Consider the following 22,486-nt stretch of genomic DNA (forward strand, 5'->3'; position numbering starts at 1 on the left):
GCCAATCAATTACTCTCAACTGTATTTTACGAGTGCGAAGTACACTCTCCAGTTAATTGTGTTATACCTGTCTTTGCAAGCTGTGCATTGGCCTACTGCCTTGTCAAGGTGCACATGACTATCTTTGGATGACTACATCCACAATCATGCGCACATACCATCCATTCATATTTTAATTTCAGCACAACTTGGCTGCCACTTTGGACAACAACAGAGAATCGCTGCTTTCCTTCTACACAGGTGACAGACATCTTCCTATTGTTCCTTACCTGCTAATTACCTATTAATTCACTTGCTACACTGCTCTACCTATTATTTCACAAATGCACGTCTCATAACAAAGTGACATCTCCTCTATCTCTTACCATATTTGTATTTCTTATTTTCCCCCCTCATTTACTACATGCACTTTTGCATATTTTAATATTTTCTATAAACTAGTAACGCAAAGCTCAATCACCTACTGCATCCTTCATCTCCATTGTTACACTGCTGTTACTAGCTATTTTGCCTGCCCTTTTCCATCACACTGTACAGAAACTCTTCTGTGTGTCAAAAGACCACTGTTTGTGAAAACATTGACCCAATACTGAGACTACGTATTCACCTAACTGAATAGTAACTGCACATATTGTAATATATCCATATTTGACACATTTCCCTGCTACAATTCCTGACTTAGCTAAGTCATTCACTAGTGTCTTGCAGCGTTTATGGGGTCTTTAGACAGGTCGCTCACTGGTTTTCTTTCCAGGGTCATTGAAATCTTTGGCTTCCTACCTCTGCCAGGCTTGTTCTGCACAGTGTGGCTCTCCTTGAATTTCTCGGTGACGCTTCTCATATGAGTTCTTGACGCTTGGAAATGCTGTGATAACTTTGAATATCCTTCTCCTGCTTCCTGAGCATCGACAATTCTTTTTTTCAAGTCTACAGTGATTTCTTTAGTTTTTGGCATGATGCTTTCTCAAGTAACAGCTCAAATTTTAACTGAAGTTTTTATACTGCGTGTAAAGCAACAAAAAATTTAAAATAAAAGCTTTTATGCTAATTATTTTCTGTGATAATATTTTTCAGAGCTCATCATCTGTGACAGCTCTTGCCTCTCCTGACTGTAACCTCCCTGTGTTAGCTTCTCACATACTCAATCAACTCCTCTTCCCCTCCCCCCTCAAACACACACACACACACAGAGACCCCCTTCCAAAAACCCATCAAAGAGTAATACAATGGCTCCATCTATAGGATAAAGCAGTAAATCACGCCCAAGATTTCAGACTTTTATGAAAGATTGGCGATGTTCAACTTTGACAGGCCAGAACAGGCACACGCTTCGACCAAAACTCACAATTTTCAGAGCCAGTCTTCCTTAGGTCCTTAAGTCTGTCCTGACAACATTTGAAGTGAATTTGGTCACCCTTCTAGAAACTGGACATCACACTATAAAATATGTCATTTCCTGCTATAAATAGGTGGTGCTACAACAATTGTATGAATATTGACATATGGATGTGTGCAGATACGTACCATTAACAATCCTGTAAAGTTTGATGCAGTTTGGACAAAGTATGGTCAAAATACAGCAAATTTATGGCAACTTCCTGTTTCATGGCGAGTGATCAAACTTTGAGGGGCCATAGTGTCCATGCCCTTCAACAAAAACTCAAAAGCTTCGCAATCAAACATCGTCTATGTCTTAATAACATTTTATCAAATTTTGAAGTCAATCGGATAATGCGTTTAGGACAAGATAGATTTCCCGTGACCCCTGGAAATGGCAAAAAAGACACAATTTTTTCACCTTCTGGTCAAAAAAAAAATACTTTCTGTTGGGTTTAGAATATGGCTCCAAGAGACTTTTTGGTGCGTCATGGGATGTTACATATGTGTGCACATTTTCAGATTTTTAGGTGCAACGGGCTTGAGGGGCTGTTCAGTTAAAAAATCTAGGTGGCGCTACCGAGGCCATTTTGCCACGCCCATGCTCAAGACCCCTAAATTATTAAATTTTTCGCCATGCCTGACGTGTCTGCAAATTTTCATGAGTTTTGGTGCATGTTAAGGCCCTCAAAAAGGCAATTAAAGAGGCACTGGAAGAAGAAAAAAAATAATGATGATAATACTGAAACCGAACGAAAACAAGAGGGTCCTTGCAACTCGTTGCATGGCCCCGTTGGGCCCATGCAACTCGTTGCTCGGGCCCTAATAATAAGAAGAAGAAGAAAGAAAAAAAGAATTCTGTAGACATTTGAGATTGGATGTCTGTCATTTTTCTGGCCTCTTAATGAGAGCTAAACCAAGTTATGCAACATGTTTCCAGGCAGTATCCTGCATGGTTTATTAGAGGAAAAGTATGTCAGACTTTGATTTTACAACAACCCTCTTGAAACAGTTAAACATTCCGAAGACATGATTACCTGAATTTCCTGAAGGGAACCTCCCCAAAGGATCAATAAAGTTCTTATCTATCTATCTATCTATCTATCTATCTCTGATATTAGTGTGCTTCAAACAAATATAATGTATTGATTGTGAGTTCCCTCCCCTAACCTGCAATCAAACCCATGGTGTGAGTGTTGGGAGATCAATGACAACCATGGCAGAACCCTCCCTCTGGGACTCTGTAGAGGTCAGTACTGATATGGGTGGTTGGTAGAGGAGATAATCTCTCAGTTTTCCCCCACAGGGTGTTTATGTGTGTGCATGTGTGTAGCAGTAACTGGCTGATGGGATTCAGTCAGTGTAGCTGAACAGCCACTGAGAAGCTTCTCTGTTGTTATTCCCCATGGCTGTGACACTGCAACTTGTGGCTGGGTGAAGGAGATGAAATGACGAGCATCCGTTAGATCCAGTGTCTGCTATACTGCATATCTGCAGTGTTGCCTGTGTTAGGACTCTCCTTGCAAACTGTCCTGACCAAAGCTTATGAAAGTGGAGCGTTTTTATTTAACAAATTCTAATTGTGAGGCCATTCTGGTTGTTTAGCTGTTTGATGTTAAACTCGATTCAGAAGCATTAAAGGGTTGATATTTATTGACTGAGTATGAGCTGTGGCTGTGTCTGTAGCTAGTACGCTAAAGGCTGTGTTCGACAACTTGAAAATGGAAAACCGTTTAAACATACATTTTATTGTCATTTCTCTCTATCCATGTCCCTGCACTCATCACAGCCATGCTTGTTTTCTTTCATCATGCTTTCTGGAGGACAGGTCAGCCTCTCCCTCTCTCTCTGAAATAAGCTAGACACCATTTACAGACACAGCTCAATCAAAATGAGCCCTGCGCAGGATCAGTTCACAACAGGAAGCAAAAGTCTTGCTACCTTGAATGAAATTAAAGAGGAATTAATTTTAGCCCAGTCTGGGTTTCAGTCACAAATTTGGGATGCAAATCCCATTGGGCTATTGGGACATGAATCCAATCCCCACCTGCTACTTGGGTTTTGGGTTAGTAAGGCCAGATTTGATACTCATGATTCTCATTCTTTCACACTCTTGTTGTAAAGGTGTGGTACAATGTATTGAAATGTATAAAGATAATTGCTGAATCACAGTTCATTGTAACCTTTGATATCAGACTGTTCAGCCGTGGGGATTGTGGTGTCTCAGTGTGTGTGATTTTTTTATTCATCAAGAGTGAGCTTTGACTTTCACCCTGAAATTGAACTATTGATGCAAAACATGGGTGTGTCAGTCACTCACTACTTGCTTCCAACACTTTTGTCTAGAGCTATGTATCTCAACAGAGAACAAAAAAATAAGAATCTGTATTTCAGAAATGAATAAATGCTCAAATGAATAAAATCAGCACCTTTGCTGAATGGTCAGGATCCATCAAGGTCAGGATCCAATAAAAATAATATTGTAATTTCCACTTTTTCCACTTTTTTCACACACTTTGAACCCTGTGGCTTAAACAATGATGCGGCTAATTTCAATGAGAAAGACTAAATGATGAGACCGATATAAGGGAAACATGAAAGGTAATTTTATTGAGAACAAGCAAGCTTTGGCGATTAGACCCCTGCAGGAAGAGGATCGCCTCAGACAGCTGGCAAGCCCGGCCGTGGCTTCCCGCAGGCTGAGAACTTCCCATGGAGCCTAGACCTGGTGGTGTTGGTGGAGGATAGAACCTGAAGTTGGGGAGGTCTTTGGGGAGGGAACTTCAATCGAGAGGTAGAAGGAGATGGATGGTGTCCGCAGATGGGGTGGTGCAGGGGTGGAGGTGGGTCGCTGTTTCATTGCTGAAAGACAGCTGAATGACAGCAGGGAGAGAGAACATTTTAAACTTTGACAGCTAACCAATGATTGCTCGAGAGGCGAGCGTGTTTGCTTGTGATTGGCTGAGAGCAGGGGAGTGCGCTGATCAGTGAGGGAATGGAGCGACAGGTTTTAAAGAGACAATATGGGAAATAGTTTTTCTGACTGAACTTCCGCTAAGCTTCATTTCAATCAGAAAGACTAAATGATGATACCAATATAAGGGAAACATGAAAGGCAATTTTATTGAGAACAAGCAAGCTTTGGCGATTAGACCCCAGCAGGAAGAGGATCGCCTCGGACAGCTGGCGAGCCCGGCCGTGGCTTCCTGCAGACCGAGAACTCCCCCTCCCCAAAAGAGAAGTAAAAGAAGGGTACCGTACCTGTTGGCCACTCGAGATCTGCGGAAGAGGGAAGCAGACAGATATTAACAGTGAGCGCAGGTCACAGGAGCCTGCACGCAAGGTGCTGGAAGTATGGCCGGGGAAAACCACCAAACAATGAATAGGGTGAAGCGGGGGATGCTTGCAGGGGGAGAGGAGTGCTGTGGGGCCTCAATGCGGGGAATTTGATGCGGGGTGAGGCCTTCAGATTGAAGAAGGTAGGAGGCTTTGATGAGAGGAAAACAGGAGTGATAGAAAATATTCAGCAAAGGTCTTATAGGCGGGGAATGCAGGAATGCGGGATGGATGCGGGTGAGGCCTTAATGCGGGAAATGCGGAATGGATGCAGGAGAGTCCTTAATGCGGGGAATGCGGGATGGATGCGGGAGAGGCCTTAATGCAAGGAATACAGGCAATGCGGGAATAATCCGGGAGAGGCCTTACGGCGGGGACTGCGGGAAATGCGGGATTGATGCGAGAGAGGAAAGGATAGTGCCACCAACACCAGTAAATGCAATAATTACATACCATTAGGCTACCAGGGACTGCTGGGCAGCCAAAACTTAAGTGGAGTCTGGACCAATGTAAGAGGAGAATGTGGAGGAGGACTAGCGTCCCATTTGTTGGAGGCAAGCAGTGGATATCCCTTGTGTTGCAGCCGAGGTGGCCACACCTATTCTAAAGAAGTGACCTGAATACAGCTGAAGAGACAGATTACATTTAAGAAGAACCTTTTTGAAGTGATAATTAAACCATGCTTTTGACATGGGGTGATAGCCAGGTGTTAGGAACAGAGGGGAAGGAGAATTTGAGGAAGGGCGAAGGCGGACATAATTTGCCATATCCTTGAAAGGACAAAAAGGGGATTTTATACGGGCAATTATTATGGAGCAGGAGCCCTTAACCTTAGAATGTTTGATGAATAAACTGTAATGGCTAGGATAAAATATGGGATCAGAAAAAGAAATGTCTCTTATAGGGTTGTAGGAATTTGGGGGAGAGGTGAACTCACAAATTCTTAAAAAGCCGTAGAATACTAGTAGGAAAACACAGATTAAAAGTGTATTGATGTATGGGGAAAACAGACCTTCTCTAAGCACAGATACTAAGTTATGAAGGACTTGAATTGTGATGGGATGTCTATTATTGGGAGTAGAAGGGAAGCATTTAGAAATTCCTTTTAATAGTAGTTTTATTGCTGGGTTAGAAAACAGGCTAGGGAAGGAGGGATCAGAGCACTTAACATTGAATTGAATGCCAGAAATCAAGCCGCGAATATATTGCAGCTTGAAATGGTGCATGTCAGTACAATAAGCAATGAATGCACACACAGTATTGATGTGGATTGGCATTACAGGTATGTTGTGTGAGCTACAGAACATTGCGAAAGTAACCCAAGCAAAATCATACAGTTTCAGCGTTGAATCTGCTAAACCTCTCCTCATATAAAACCTGGCTGACTCTAAATAACTGTTGAGGGGATCCCTACTCAAAATAGGACTAGTTCTTGAAGCGGAGGGACAGGTGTAGGATTGGAACTGGCATCCAGGCAGTGACTGCGGAAGATCTGAAATTTAAAACGGGACAGAGAGTCAGCAATGATGTTGACCGGGCACGTGACGGGCTGTTATGTGTGACTGATAGCGATGCGATGCATCTCATGAAAGGCATGATCGTGGCTGATGACGAACGCCCCTTATTTATAACGTTGACCGTGGCCTCGTTATCACACAGGACTGAGATTCTTTTGCGCTGCCAGAGATGCCCCCAAATATGACAGGCAACTGCGATGGGGTAAATCTCAAACAGCGCGGAGGACTGCTCGTGCTCAGGGAACGCCATGGGCCAGCTGCTGGCAAACCAGTGCCCTTGAAAAAAAAACCCAAAACCCACGGATGGAGCTGCATCCGTGAAGAATTGCATTGAGTCGGATGATATCATTGTAGAAGAAGGAGATACCATTCCATTGATCTAACTGGGCTGCCCAGAATTTTAGGTCTTAGCAGCAACCTTAATCTAGTGAGACGAGGTCGTGCAAATTAGGAGGAAGCCAGGGCGAGAAGCCTGGAAATAAAGGAACGGCCCTGAGGAATTACGCGCATTGGCAAAGTTGAGGTTGCCGAGGAGAGACAGTTACTGCTGTTTGGAAATGATTACGGCCGCTGAAAAAGACTGAGTAATTTGGCGGATTCTCTGTAATTTGTCTTCGGGAAGTGAAGCTTTCATGTTGCAGATGTCCAGAGAAATGCCTAGGAACTCTAGTTTTTTTTTTTGCAGGGCCTAATATTTTCTCATACGAGAGTGGCACACCGAAAGGGCTGAACGTTTTTTGTCAGTTTTAATAGAGAGGAACCGGAACTATTGTTTGGAGGGTCGATTAACAGAAAGTCATCGAGGAGATGGAGTACTGCTGGGAGTCTCACATTGTTTAGGAGAATCCAGCAAAGCGCTTCTGACACTGAATTGAAAATGCATGGACTGCTTCTGCACCCGAACGTTAATCTAATGGTGAAGTAAAACTTGGAATCCCATTTAACGTCGAAACAATGCCACTGGGACAGATGGATGGGGATGATTTTAAAGGCATCTGTGATGTCTGCCTTGGATAACCATGCTCCTTGACTTGCTAGTTTGATCAATGTTATGGCATTATCGACAGTTGCGTAATGCAGGGAAAATGGCACCGGAGGAATGAGACTATTAATGCTACTCACAGGGCCGGTGTGGGGAGCTGACAGATCAAAGATTAACCTTTTCTTTCCTGAATATTTCCTAGTGGCTATGGCTACCGGACTGGAATGAAACACTGGAAAGGGAGGGGAGTCGAACGGACCGATAATGTAACCTTTATTTAATTCTTTGTTCAGTAGCTGAGACACAGTAGCGGGATCTTTGATGGCTGATTGAAGATTTTTTGCTACAGAGGTGGAGAGTGGGGAAGATAGGATGCCGACTCAAAAGCCCTGAGAGAGGCCGGTGAGCAGGTAATCCATAAAGATGGAGTCTGGGTGCGAAGACAGTTCTGCCGCCAGTGCTGAGATATTTATGTGAGTAGATGGGTGTATGCTTGAACAGTTTTTGAGTTTGGCCAAGTCTCCTGCCGGAGGCGGGCTGACCGGGCTGGGATCACTCGGCGTGGGCATGTTGATCGAGGATGGGTCTCCTGGCACGCGCTGCAGACGTGGAGAAACATGCAGCTGGGGTAAGTACAGACATTTTCGTTAAAGTTATTGCAGATCGGTGTGTTATTGAAGAGCTCCACCTTTCGCGAGCGGACATGGGGGGTTTGCTCTGCAGTGAAATAGGGTTTGGAAGCTGCGGTGGGAGGAATGGCCGCTGAGGACAGAAGGGGACTGTGTGACCCGAGTTACTGCAGGTGAAGCAGGAAACTGCCTGAGAGCCCCCGATGAGCATGACGAGGATCTCGATATCCAGGACGGCAGAGTTAAGGCGGGTGTTGGACTGGGTGATGTACAAGGCTGCTTTACTAGAAAAGGCTTTAAGGTACTGATAAAATATGTTTTTCCCATATTTGAGGTTGAGGTCCCCGATTAGAGCTAGATAGGTGTCTAATTCTTGTCTCCTGTCCGGATAGACTCTCTGAAAATCCTGAAGGCCACGAGAAACTCCCCGATGGATAAATCCCTTGCTAGGCGAGGGTCAGCAGATTTGATGACGGTAGATAGGTTTCCAGTATTGCAGATTTTTTATTACACTCTGGAGATGGGAGAATTAGGCTTACTAAATTGATGTCTTTTTTGATTTTTGACCTTAATCGTGGAGAGATGTTTGCTCCTGAAGGAATGTAAGGCCTACCCAGAGACGTAGCTGAAGTAGCAGAAGCCAAGTAGTACGTGGGGACCTCCAGTGCACTCCCTGGAGTTAGAGGAGGAAAGGTGAGCTGTAGGAAAGCTGGGACGGCTCCAGATGACAAAACGGATGCATTTTCCAGGGACTGAAGACGAGCCTCTATGCCTGGATCTTGCCAGGGATTGCATGGTGGCAAGCAGGGTGTCGGATGATTCAGTGGCAGGAGCGGCTGGAGCGGCAGGAGCAACATGGGGCACCAGGAGCAGCGGGTGGACTAATGGCAGCGATGCGCGCAGGAATGGTGGCTGGCACCGGAGTATCGAGGGGTTGACTGCAGGAAGTAGAAGGTCTGGACGGACTGTCGGGACTGTCTCCGTTTGGGAAGTGGAGCCACTGATTTTTTGGTGCATTTGTGGCTGTGCTGTTGCCTGGAAGTATCCTTGGCAGGTGGAGAAACCTCAGGGAAACCGCTGACTTGGACGAGGCTTGCCAGTTCACGAAGTTGAGCGCCAAGGTGAGCCCTGGCACCAGAGGGATGCCTTGCGCTCTCAGCTGGGAATCTAGAGCCTTATATTCCCTCAGGGCCGGGAACCTGCAGATGCTAGGCGGACACTTTTGCGCTGAGGTTCATCGGAGTCGAAGTCATACATGATCGAGTGGCTGAAAAGGATGCAGCCAAGTGCTACGATGAGCCAGGATTTTTTGACAAGGAAGGGTAACTCTTGTCTGTCTTTCATTGCTGAAAGACAGCTGAATGACAGCAGGGAGAGAGAACATTTTAAACTTTGACAATTAACCAATGATTGCTCGAGAGGCGAGCATGTTTGGTTGTGATTGGCTGAGAGCAGGGGAGTGCGCTGATCAGTGAGGGAATGAAGCGACAGGTTTTAAAGAGACAATAGGGGAAATAGTTTTTCTGACTGAACTTCTGCTAAGCTTCATTTCTAGATTTTTACGGGCCAACGAGCTTCATGCTGCCAAAACATTTAGCCTCGTCACATCAGACCAATGAAATTACCGAACAGGTCACAGTGGACCAATGAAACTGTTTGAATTAGATCAAACGCACTCATACTAAATTCTTCAGATCAGTCATTTTGCGCCTAATGCACACACCCTCATCACGGAAAACACACGAAGAAATGCATATGATGCAGCTTTTAAATTAAAGGCAATCGATCTGGCTGTCGAAAAGGAAAATAGAGCTGCTGCATGTAAGCTTGGCATCCATGAATCGATGGTGAGACGTTGGAGACGGCAGTACGTAGACACCTGCAGCTTATAGACAAGTGCGGCCTACATATATATATACTTTTTTTTTTTCTTTTTAAATTTAGTGGGTGAGGCTTATATTCAGGTGCGCTCAATAGTCCGGAAATTACGGTATTTTCCAGTAAGATGATTGGTTAGAGTATGCAGGGATATACTAATATGGCATCCTTCCAAGGATTCTCTGGTCCCTCTTGGGCTAGGAGGTCCCCATCCTGAGAGTCAAGGGCTTTGAGAGAAGGGTCAACAGAAAAATCTTTATGACCCATATGAGGGAGGTGCAGCTCAAAAGTCTCTCAGGCTGGTATTTAGGCACAGGAGGTTGTTGATCCAGTATGAGGTGCAAGCATCAGGCGCGGAGAAGCAAGCCAGTAGGATGGTTGCAATGTGTCAGAAGACTGCCTGGACAAGATGGGAGCAAGTGGTGGAGGTCAAAGTCTCAAGGGCCAAGCTTTGAAAAGTAGAGTCCCATCAAATAAAATTCTTCCAGATTCCCAGAGTTAGCTGGCTAACCTTGATACAATACAAAATATCATTTTTTTTCACAGAAATTACGATGAAATTGTAGATAAATGGGACAAATCATTGTACATAGTAAATATCAAATGTCATCTGCATGAACTCTAGTGAGCACATTCAAACCCTGTTTTGGCAACTTTGTACACAGAGTATCTCACTGTATCACAGACAGGCGAGTATATTCATTATCCAAAGAAGATAAACCCTTTTGATGAGCTTTTAGTGCCTCTGCCAAGAAAAAATGTAAATATTTAGGCAACATTGCTATTATGTCATTCATTTTATTCAACACTTTTACACAGTCAACACTACAGACTCTAGTATCTACTATTAGGGATTCAGACGTATAGGGTTTTTTTTTTATTTTTTATTTTTTTTGGTGTGTGTGTGTGTGTGTGTGTATACACCAGAGAATACTTATTTCATCCTGTGTTTTTAGTATTTGTTTTCACTTATGGGAAAGAGAGTGGTCCCTCAGTAAGTCTCCCTGTAGATAAAGGTGAAATTGAAGAGATCGAATAAATCTCCCAGTGGAAAGCCTGAAAAAATGTTTACATTTGACTGTGGCAGAGGTCTCATTCTCTCTCCCTTTCACACATATGCACACGCAGTCAGCACAAGGTTGAGATGCTAATGGTGCTCCATGAGCCATTGACCTCTCAGTGCCATTCAGAGAGCAACCACTCACCATGAGCTGCTGAATAATACATTGACAGTATGTGGAGTACAAAGTGGAGCATCTCTGCATGGGAGAGCGACTACAATGAATCACACATGTGTGGCAGTTTGTTGCATCTTTAAAAGTCAAACTCCTCAGCCTGTCTGTTTGCATTGCTCAACTCTCATCCACAAAATCACCCCTGACTGAAAATGCAAATAGCTGCAAAATAAAGTGTTTACTTATGACTCTGAGTAGGAATAGAAACAGTTTGGATCAGGAACTGTAGAACAGGTCTGTGCTGAGACTTGGAGGTGAAACCAAGGATTGACCAATATACGATTTATATTAGATTCATCTTATCTTTTTGTGTGCTCACATTTGGTGGGCAGAGTGTCATCTGTAAACAGTAGAGCTTCTTCATACATTTCTAAATAAACTGAAAAAAAAAGAATGAAGGAGAATCGTTCACCTGTTTAAAAGAGAGTGTGTGTGTGTGTGTGTGAGTAATCTGTCTTTCTTTGACTGCCCTACATTATGAGCCAGTAGTGACCTGATCCAATATTTACAACAGCCATTATTGCTGCGAGTAGGGAATTATGTACATTTTCTTTCAGTTCATTAGAATAGTGTGAGAAAGTGTGAAGGAGGTCTACAAACTTGTTATCCAAAAGGCACCCTCATAGACTGCCTTAGCACTGGGCAACAATGAAGATTTACTGTCTAAATACCAGTTAAAATACTCACCTTACAAAATAAAAGTACTGATCTGCTCTGATCTTGTCACTCCCTATAAGGAAACATCAAACTTGACACAGGTAGAAGTGGTAAGTGACAATTATAACTTACATAATAGCAGCAGGATTGGCTGAAGTATACCAATATAATGAAGAAGAAGAAGAATTTAATGGGTATATGTGGCAGTGAGAAGAACATGCCTCAATAATTTCTGCAAATTGACAAAAATGCCATTTATTGATGTTCAACTGACAAAGATCTTATGACTCTTGTCCTTGGGAAGTAAAGGACATGGACAAGTGACATCATTACAGTGTGACAAAGGTTGCAGAGGCAGGAGGTCAAGATGGGATCAATGGATCAACAAAACATCCGACTTTTCTCATTTCCGTGCAAGATTCAACATTGGTCTCTTTTAACCATGTTTGTTTGCTAACCATAACCAACTGGTTATTATGAAGGAAAGAAAGAAATTAAGAAAGAAAATAAATTAACAACATCAAGGTCAACATACCAACTGATTTCTGGAGCTTTCGGGGGATGGAGTTTGCTAACTTTTCATGCCAATAGCTTTTAGCTATTATGTGAACCTCGTAAGAGGTTAGGTGGACATGTGGTCATATACCACTGTCCATTTGCCCTGGTGTTTACCGACATCCATGGCAGTGGGCAGCAAGCCCACTGGTGATGACTAATCAATAGCTTGCTTTGACTAATCAACCTAATAATTTTCCAATCAGCAAAGCCCACTGTATATACCTTTTTTATCTAGATCCTGGTTACTCAATCTTACTTCAAGCTCTGGCTTCTCTAGTCTTTTTCACCTCCTGTAATATTCATATTATCATTTCATCATCATTATCATTTGGGCAGTAGATTTTCTTGTCAGAAATGACACATGTGGTGTGTTCTCTGAACTTGGGTCAGACCCATTCAAATTTTAGTTTTCTTTTTTTTCACTTTAAAATTTGGATTTTTTTTTCATCACAAATAATAAAATGACAATATATAATTAAAGTAGTGCCAGCCAGTGACTGAGTTTCCATGATTTTCCACAAAATCCACTCAAGATATTCTTGGGCTGATGTTCTGCGTTGTGTTCTCTAGCATTTTGTGAATGATGAGTAAAAGTGCACTTAACTGTGTAAGTGACTTATTTAGCCATCCAGCAGGGACAGGATTTAATTGCAGGGGCATGTTTCATCATGCAGTAGCACGGGCTTACCACGCCTCCATGACATCCAGATTTAAACATCACATCCTCAGGGATCTCTGTAGGAAAAAAAGGCATTTGCAAGTCTTCCACACCTCACCAACTAACAACACATACATATGAGATATATTATAAAGTCACATTAAAAGTTTGCACTCCCATTTGGACTGGTCCTGAATCATCTCTTTTGAGCAATTACAATATCTTACAGTCAGTATTTACAATCTAAGATCACAAAGAAATCAGAGAAGCATTGGATTGAATGGTAGAACAGTAAATAGAATTATAGTTATTGAAATAAAGTGAATGGCTCATAATGTTCCTGAAAATGTCCTCCTACTACCCACTTAAAATAGAGTGATCTCATTTAGAAGTATCTGACACGCTGTTTTGACAGTTTATGTCAAATTATGCTCTCAAATTGCCATGTAGCATTTAAATAGCTGTTCAATTAATCATTGAACCGACTGACTGTCATTAAACTACCCCCTAAATTCAGAGTCTGCTGTTGCTTTTTTGGATCCACACTGTATTTGTCATTAAAAAATCCTCATAGCAGAACACAGCTGAAACATTATTTTGCCATCAGATAAGTTTTATCATGATGTTACTGTAATGACAGATTCTTTACATAATGCCATAAATCATACAGCAAAGTGGTGTAAATTTTGGGCGGTAGATGGACATAGACATATTATGATGCTTTCATGACACCCCATCTAAGACCAACTTTTTAAAAACCAATATTAATAGATTTTTGTCACCATTTGGTGCAGCAGAACAAGCTAACACAACACTAGCATGATATTGCTGTATAAAGTTTCTGTGGCAATGGTGATAGCAGACAAGGAGCACATCAGCATTCAATTCATTAATAGCCCTAGAGACAAAGAGACATATGCTATCTCTTCATCATCTCTTTGCTATTCTAAGGTATTGACATGGAGACAAGAGGCTGGACTTTGTGTCTACTGAGATGCATAATGAGTCGATATCTTTTTTTGTATGTTCTATTGTTTGTTAGTTTCCTTGATGAATAAGCTTGAATACATAAATACAGTTAGTGCTATCTGTAAAAGCATGTATTAATTATAAAGTCCTGCCTCTAATTTACAAAGCATTACATAGCCGTGCACTTCAAGATATCAATGATTTATACCATACCAACACACATGCTCCACTCACAAGGAGGAGACATTCTGGATTGAGAAGAACCAACCAGTGGAAATTACATACTGGGACAAGACTCAACCAACACAGACTTAGGCTCTGTTCATACCAGGCGTTGTTTCTTGGGTGACTTCATTTATGACCTTAGAGACAGCAGAAAACAGTCACCACAAAGCCTCAGTAGCTGTCCTGGAGCATTAGATTGCATCACAAGATCTTCCTCAGCAGATGGAGTTTGCCCAGTTGTCAAAAATAATAAAAATAATAAAAATAGCTGTCATTGCCAGTGTTGTCTTAAATTATTTAGTAATTGTGCAGTTCATTTAAAAATTATTTAAATGTGGTTAATGTTATCTGCTGAGGCAGAGCATGTGATATAAGTTCTTGAATATTGACCTTATGGATTTATAATGTCTGTGATACCATAATGCTCCATACATAGACAGCATTGCTTTCATAGGACATACAACATGCTTTTTTTTTACTTACCAATAATCATGGCTAAAACAATTAGTCAGTCATTCTAATATTAGCCATTGTGAGGATTTGCTACACATGTGACAGCAAACTGAATGTCTGTGAGTTCACCAGAAAATTAAGAATTGAATTTTCACTCTAGAGAAATTCTGAGAATTATAAATTGGGAATTATCTAGCCATGTGACTTTTCCAGCCTTAAAGGTTCAATATGTAACATTCAGAAAACTCGTTAGGAATTATATAAAAAGTAATATTGTTATAAGCTGATGTTGACCCTAGTCGTTACTTGACAGTCACATTCCCATTTGAAGGGGCTTCATTAGATGAAACTTTATTTTGTTTTCTGTGCTTGTGTGGAGTTTGTGTTGGAGTCTGTGTTGTGCTGGCAAAACTAGCAAATTCCATTTCTGAGCAAATGTTAGGTAGTGTTGTTGGTGAGGAGCATTAATGGTCAGTTAAAGCTGGACACACTTTACAGCCAAGAGAGGAGAGGTTCTACTACACAGAATATGAACAAAGTTCCTTTCAGCTATATTTTTATGTATAGCAGTAAACATTGTTGGAATGAATCTGCTTTATGATTTTAAAGGGAGAAGCCTCAGTTGAAGGGGATGTCAGCTGTTGCGTCTATGCTTTCTTTGGAAGAAGAATGAATGTTGGAGGAGAATGAACCTCTTACAGGCCCTCATGCACATGCACAGTCCTACAGCACTTATACAGCAATTTCTTGTTCAACATCAAACTTCATTCATTTGCTCGGCAGCATCACCAATGTAAACTCTTGTTTGTCTTATATGTCTATCACTTCTTTACTTTTAGTGAAGTTAGCATGCTAATACTGAATCTCTGTAGCGTCCAGTCTACCCTCAGTCCAACATAACCTCTTGTCTTGCTAATACAACAATGACTGAAGCTCTTGGTAAGTAAACAGCTGTTAATGCTAATGTTGGCTATGTAGTGATAGCAAAAACTTACATATAGGACCTTTAATGCATCATGGCCAGGGGGCTGCTGTCATGCCTTGTGCACCAATGTGTAATTACTGTGCGAAGTTTTGTTGCCAGATTGCCAATTCTAGTGGTCAGCTACTGTACTGCAGCTCCTGCCAGTACATTCAGTGGAGCAGCTTAATGTGAGCTACATGAGCTTATCAGCTATAAATCATTTATGTAAAATGTGCCTTTATTTACTTCAGTGGCAGAGAAAACTGGGCCTCTCATTCATCAATGTTCATAAATCATGCGCACGATCATTTCTAATCTAAGCGTGAGATTCATCAATTTGTACCTGAGAATGTGTGTAAATTAATACATACCTCTGACCACGTGTACACACAGCACCTTGTGGTCAAACTAGTAATAAAAACCATCCACCAACTGGAGTAAGCATAGTCATACTGGGCCAAATTATAAACTATGAGCAAGAAAGATATTACATTAACAGTTTATAAATGTATTCCTTTTATACAGACTTAAGCTACTAACAGTTTTGTCAAATTAATAAACATGAAACCACTGAAGCTTACTTAAATAACAAAGTCAGTTAGAAAGACGTAGTACAACTCTCGGCTTATTAGTAGATTTTGTATGTTTATTTGTTTTTTCCAAACTATTTCTTTCTAAATTCATTTCTGTTCTGTATTCAGAGGAGAGTTTTGCACACCTCTAACCTGCTACCAAGCAATTTATTTTCTGTTATTTGTAAAGCTGTTGCTGAGGGTTCCAGAAAGTGCTTGTTTTGCTTCCACACATCATAGATCAAAATCTCAATTTCTGCATCCAAAAGGGTTTTCTGTCCTTTGTCTTCTTTGACCTCTCCATTTTGGTTGAAAGAAATGAGTGACATTACTTGCAGCTTTAAAGAGAAAGTATGTGACAAATGGTCATTTAGGGTGGTTCTTCATGAGCATTAATGTGTACTAGCTTAGTGCTTTAGAACATGTTGAATTTATCAAGGCAGAATCTTCACAGTGTGTGAAGCTTGTTTTAATTTGCTGTTGCGGCTGGTTCCTGTTAATGCAAACTTGATACACAAAAGTGTGAGAGAGAGAGCGTGTGCATGCATGCATGTATGTGTGTGTGTGTGTGTGTGTGTTTGTGGGTGTGTGTGAACCCTGAGTCCTCTCACTACCATATAACTAAGCATAAATAAAGAGCTGCAGGCACAGTGTGTGTGCCACTTGCTATTTGTGAGGTGCAGATCAAATTTACAAAGGATTATTTGCTGGAGACTGCAGTAAAAATCTCTGATACCATCTGACTTTTTGCCCAAAGTCAATTTGTCTCAGGCATCAGAGAAAAGCTCAGAGGGATGCAATTAGAAGTTTTATCAATGCTGTCACAGCATGTAATGGTACAGGCTGAAATGAGATCCACTGGGCTGACTCCATCAGTGGAGAGCGTCAGTTCAGAGATTTTATTGGCTTCAGTTTGTTGCCCTGTTTACTGTAATGCTACACAACACATCACCAATATTTACTGCAACCTTGACTTTGGACTTTACCAGTGCCTCCAAGCACTGAATGTATTTATTTATTTACCTTGTACTGTATTATGTGAGGAGAGACGTCACAGGTGAAACAAGACAAGACAGACCATAATACATTGGGTGACACGGCAGTATTAAAATGACAAAGCAAATTAAATTGAATGTGTTGGGCCCCAAGACACTGAGTTTGAAACAATTAATAGATGGTTGCTGCTGGAAGTACTGCAAGAATTTTATTTTCCAAACTGCACCTTCCATACTCCCAGAAGCTTTACACTTTTGATGTTAATGTGAAATTGATTGACTTATACTAATGGGACATTTGGTAAAGTTTTTAATTGACTTACATTATTATTACATTATGTTAGTACAGAAATACTATTATGCTTAAAGTAGCAATTCGTTTTTTATGGTACTTAAATCTGCTAATTGTGGGGGAAGCATGTTGAACCTTTGTGTGTGATGTGGGGCTGCAGTTTGTCAGAGATGGTGTTTGCTAGCATGGAGCATTTAATCATGTTACACAGGTGCTAAGATAATGTAGCCTACACAAGAAAAACCCAGTGAATGTCCTATTTCTTCATAATTGTAGGTATATGGACTATTATGTCGGGCTAGTTTTTTATTGTTGTTCTGACAGAAAATACAATCTGTATTCGCTCTTAAGTGACTCCCCTTAGGAAGTCACTGAGAGCATGTATGCTGTAAGCCCTGTGAATATCTTATTTCTTAACAGTTGCTGCATAAATCATTGGAAAATCCAGTTTACACTCGTTAAATGGGGCGTCATCGTCAAGTTTGGGATGGAAAACGGGGATATTAATTTTGATATCAATATTCTGTATTAATATCCACACAGTAAATTTTAATCAGTCTGATATCTAATTGAATTCAATTTTATTTATATAGCGCAGAATCACAACAAAAGTCATCTCAAGGGAATTTTTATATAGAGCAGGTCTAGACCATACTCTTTAAAATAGGTATTTACAGAGAGAGACCTAACAAATCCCACCATGAGCAGCACTAGGCGACAGCGGCAAGGAGAAACTTCCTTTTAATAGGCAGAAACCTCAAGAAGGACCAGACTCCAGGTGGGTGGCCATCTGCCTCGACCGGTTGGGTTGAGAAAGAGAGGGGTAACATGTAACATGGGATATCAATCCATACTGAGTGGAGAGAGAGAGAGAGAGAGAGAGAGAGAGCGAGAAAGGAGCTCAGTGCATCATGGGAGATCTCCAGGCAGTCTAGGCCTATAGCAGCATAACTAAGGGATGGTTAAAGCCTGAGCCAACCCTAACTATAAGCTTTATCAAAGAGGAAAGTTTTAAGCCTACTCTTAAAGGTACAGAGGGTGTCTGCCTCCCGAACCCAAACTGGGAGAAGGTTCCACAGTAGAGGAGCCTGATAACTGAAGGCTCTGCCTCCCATTCTACTCTTAGAAAATCTGGGAACCAAAAGTAAGCCAGCATTCTGGGAGCGCAGTGTCCTAGTGGGATTGTAGTGGACTATGAGATCTTTAAGGTAAGATGGAGCCTGACCATTAAGGGCTTTGTATGTGAGGAGGAGGATTTTAACCCCTTGATGCCTGAATGTATTTACAATTGTATAAAAAAATTAATTATTTGTGTTTTTGCTTTCAAGCTGATGCTATCTTGGCTGCAGTCTGAATGCAAACGGTATGATGCAAATTCACAACAATCAGCGTTAAGGGGTTAAATTACATTCTGGATTTGACTGGGAGCCAATGTAGAGAGGCTTGCACAGGAAAAATATGGTCTCTTTTCCTAGTTCCTGTCAGTAATCCTGCTGCAGCATTTTGAATCAGTTGCAGAGTCTTTAGAGACTTGTTGGGGCAGTCTGATAATAATGAATTACAGTAGTCCAACCAGGAAGTAACAAATGCATGGACTAGTTTTTCTGCATCCTTTTGAGACAGAAAATGTCTCATTTTGGTGATATAGTGTGACAGTGTATCATCTGCATAACAATGGAAATTTATGGAGTGTTTCCTGATAATATTGCCCAAGGGAAGCATATACAAAGTGAAGAGAACTGGACCAAGCACTGACCCTTGTGGAACTCCATGTCTAACTTTTGTGTACATGGAGGAGTAGTTGTTAACATGTACAAACTGAAGCCTATCAGATAGATAGGACTTAAACCAGTTTAGTGCAGTTCCTTTAATACCAATAAAATGCTCCAGTCTCTGTAAAAGGATGTGATGGTCAATCGTATCAAAAGCAGCACTGAGATCTAACAAGACAAGTACAGAAACAAGTCCGTTGTCTGGTGCAATTAGGAGATTGTAACTTTTACAAGTGCTGTCTCTGTGCTGTGATACAGCCTAAATCCTGACTGAAAATCCTCAAATAAACTATTGTCCTGTAGAAAGTCGCACAACTGTTTTGCAACTTCTATCTCCAGGATCTTAGAAAGAAAGGGGAGGTTAGATATAGGTCTGTAATTGGTTAATACATCTGGATCTAGAGTGGGCTTTTTTTAGAAGAGGTTTGATTACAGCTTCTTTAAATGACTGCGGCACATAACCTGTCACCAAGGACCAATTTAACATATCTAATACAGGACTGCAAATTAAGGACAGAGCTTCCTGAAACAGCCTAGTCGGGATGGGGTCTAAGAGACACGTTGAAGATTGAAGATTATTCATTTAAGTAAGGAGGTACTTATATTTTTCCTTTTGATACATATTCATTTATAGGTTCATAATTTCTATTTAATATGTCAATTTATAAACTCATTAATTGACTTATTTACTTAGTTGTCTATTTTATTTATATCATATATATATATATATATATATATATATATATATATATATATATGTATATATATATATATATATATATATATGTATATTTATTTATTTTATTTAATTATGACCCATGTAATATTTCTTCCATCAGTGTAGTCCATCAGATTCCAACTTTACTGTGGAGAATGGACACCTATTAGTATTAACATTATATAATTATTATCATTGATGTTATTATTATTATTAGTAGTAGTAGTAGTAGCAGTGGTAGAAGTAGCAGCAGCAGCAGCAGCAGTAGTAGTATCACAGTGAGCACTGTATTCTACGTATACTAGCTATTGGTAAAAATACACCTAAATGTGCTAAACTCCAGCATGATTTGACCATGGACCATTTTGGTGTGTCAAATGCTATTGGAGCAGCTTAATAAGTCAAACAACTCTGCAGCAGGTGTTTAAAAGTTATTAACTTCATGAAACAATTTGTTTGCTATTTTGAATAAAACTGGGTTAACCCTGTTTCAACACAGTCTGCAGTGGTCTGTCAGCAGAATACCTAAAAGGTTCAGCTGTGTTGTGGGATAATGAGACTCATTTGTTACACAGTTGTTTTCATATGAGGAACATTTGTTGTGTTTGAATTCCCCTTGTCTGAACGTGCAGTACGGCATCACTCAGGCTCATCGACCCTCCCTTTGAAAGGTTCACATCATAAACCGGTCCATCTGCTCAGATCAGCTAAAGGTTGTGACCTTCAAATTGGTATTTCACTGACTTTCATGCTTCTCTCCTCCAATATAATCACTCTGCTTTTCACACAACCACAGCAGATCAGAAAGCTATCCAACCAGTATCCCAACTGCAAACACACTTTATTTCCTGGACAGTGTTATTTATGAAATAGCTTTAGTGAAGAGACTGTAATTGCAGTGTGATAAGGAGCCAAACTGTGGATGTTATGGCTATTTTCTTCTTCAGCACTAAACTGCCATGCAAAACAAAATCTGACAGATATAATCTCGTTTTTATGAAACTACTTACCTGCTTCCCCCTCTGTACTCCCATGTCGGGTATGATCCCCAGGGCTGTCAGTGTTGTGACAGGTTGTAAAGTGAAGTAATGAGGTTGTCTGCCTCCTGGTCAGCGTATGAGGCTACACCAACTGTGGGCCTCAGAGGAAAGATAAAGTCACAGTCACAGCTGCACACAGACAGAGAGATCAATGAGTTACACTGTATCAATATCCAAGCCATAATTTCCCCTGAGGACAGCTTCTCCATGCTCGCTTCACAGCAATAATAACATTAAGGACCAGTCACAATGCTAAGCAGAGCTCTTAGATTTCACCATAAGGTGTCGTTGACAAGGGACAAGATGCTTTCTAACTATCTGAAGAGAGCTTATAATGCTGATATTGATGGGAAATCCAGTGATGATGAGGATGGTACAGTAACATAACTGAATCAAAACTACTCCCTCCTCTAGAAAGATCGGAAAATCCAGGCTGAATCACTAAACACCAGGAAAGTGTATCTCTCAAGGTGTGTCCAGACTGAAAGTGAAGCAAATTTAAGAAGCAGCATGGTTGTGAATACAAGTCAACACAAATACACGCATGGATGTGAATTTGTACTTGCAAAATAAATTTAAGTGAAGATGTAGAGTGGTGGCACACTCCTGAATTCCAAGCTAGAGCTCAGCAACCTCAAGCGCATCAACATTTTGGTTAAATATTTTGTATTGGTGGTGTTTTTAGTGATGTTTTTGCTAGTTTCTGGTTGAATTTTACATTGCAGTTTTCTCTAATACTAGACAAGCAAGTGGGTTGTAGTAGAGGAGGAGTGACATGAAGCTGTTGGCCAAAACAAGCACAACACGAGACGTCCAGCCATCTGCTTTCCTTTCAGTCAGTTTTTGATTCACACTTAAAAACAGGGACATTTCTGGGGGCAGCTGCAGCCAGGTACAGGCCACGAAAATGGGGAGTAAATAGGTCCGTTGGGAAGGTTGTCTTGATGTTTGCAGTGCTATTCATGCAGTGCATATTAAAAAGACAACTGTGCACTTGATGCCATGAGAGGACCATTATGCACAGAGTCTTTAGTTACTTAGAAATAGAACCAATAGGAACTTTTTGTTTACAACATACCTGACCTGACACCACATTAAACTAAACCCACCAGGTCTTACTGGTCTTGTTGCAAAAATACTTCACACTGATTTTGAAATATATCTTGACCCCAAACATCTCCTCACTCTTCTCTCTTTGTTCCAGTCCATCACAGGGTTTTTGGCACTTTTGGCTAAGATATAAATCTCTTAGGCCCAGACTTACTATGGGTCAGGTTCGGCAGGCAACAGCAGAATAAAGGTAGTTTGGCCATGATATGGAAAGTAAGCTTAATGACTAGATTGCAGCCAAATTGTAAGGTTTTTAGATGAATATGGACCAAAGATTATTAATATTACATATTTTATTATTGATATTGCATGAGTCCTTGTTTTCCCAAATCTTTACAACAGAGATGATGAATGCAGCCGGTGTTACAATAGCTTTTGTTGTCAACAATTTTCATTAGAAATTGTCAGCTGATGACTGACAATCATCTACAATATGCAGGTATGAGGCTTGAAATTCTGTGTCTTCATTTGCAAGTTTCACTTTTCTCAGTAAGGAACCTTGTAGCTATTGTTAATAATAACACTAACCCTTCAACATTATTAACAACA

At 40.9% G+C, this 22,486-nt stretch overlaps 1 pseudogene; it reads right to left on the minus strand.

The window, feature by feature from the left end:
- Positions 1-6,098: 6,098 nt before the first annotated feature.
- Positions 6,099-8,636, minus strand: LOC127143292 (uncharacterized; annotated as a pseudogene).
- Between the last annotated feature and the right edge of the window lie 13,850 nt (positions 8,637-22,486).

Source organism: Lates calcarifer, linkage group LG15 (genome assembly GCF_001640805.2).
Source record: "Lates calcarifer isolate ASB-BC8 linkage group LG15, TLL_Latcal_v3, whole genome shotgun sequence".
NCBI classification, from domain to species: domain Eukaryota; kingdom Metazoa; phylum Chordata; class Actinopteri; family Centropomidae; genus Lates; species Lates calcarifer.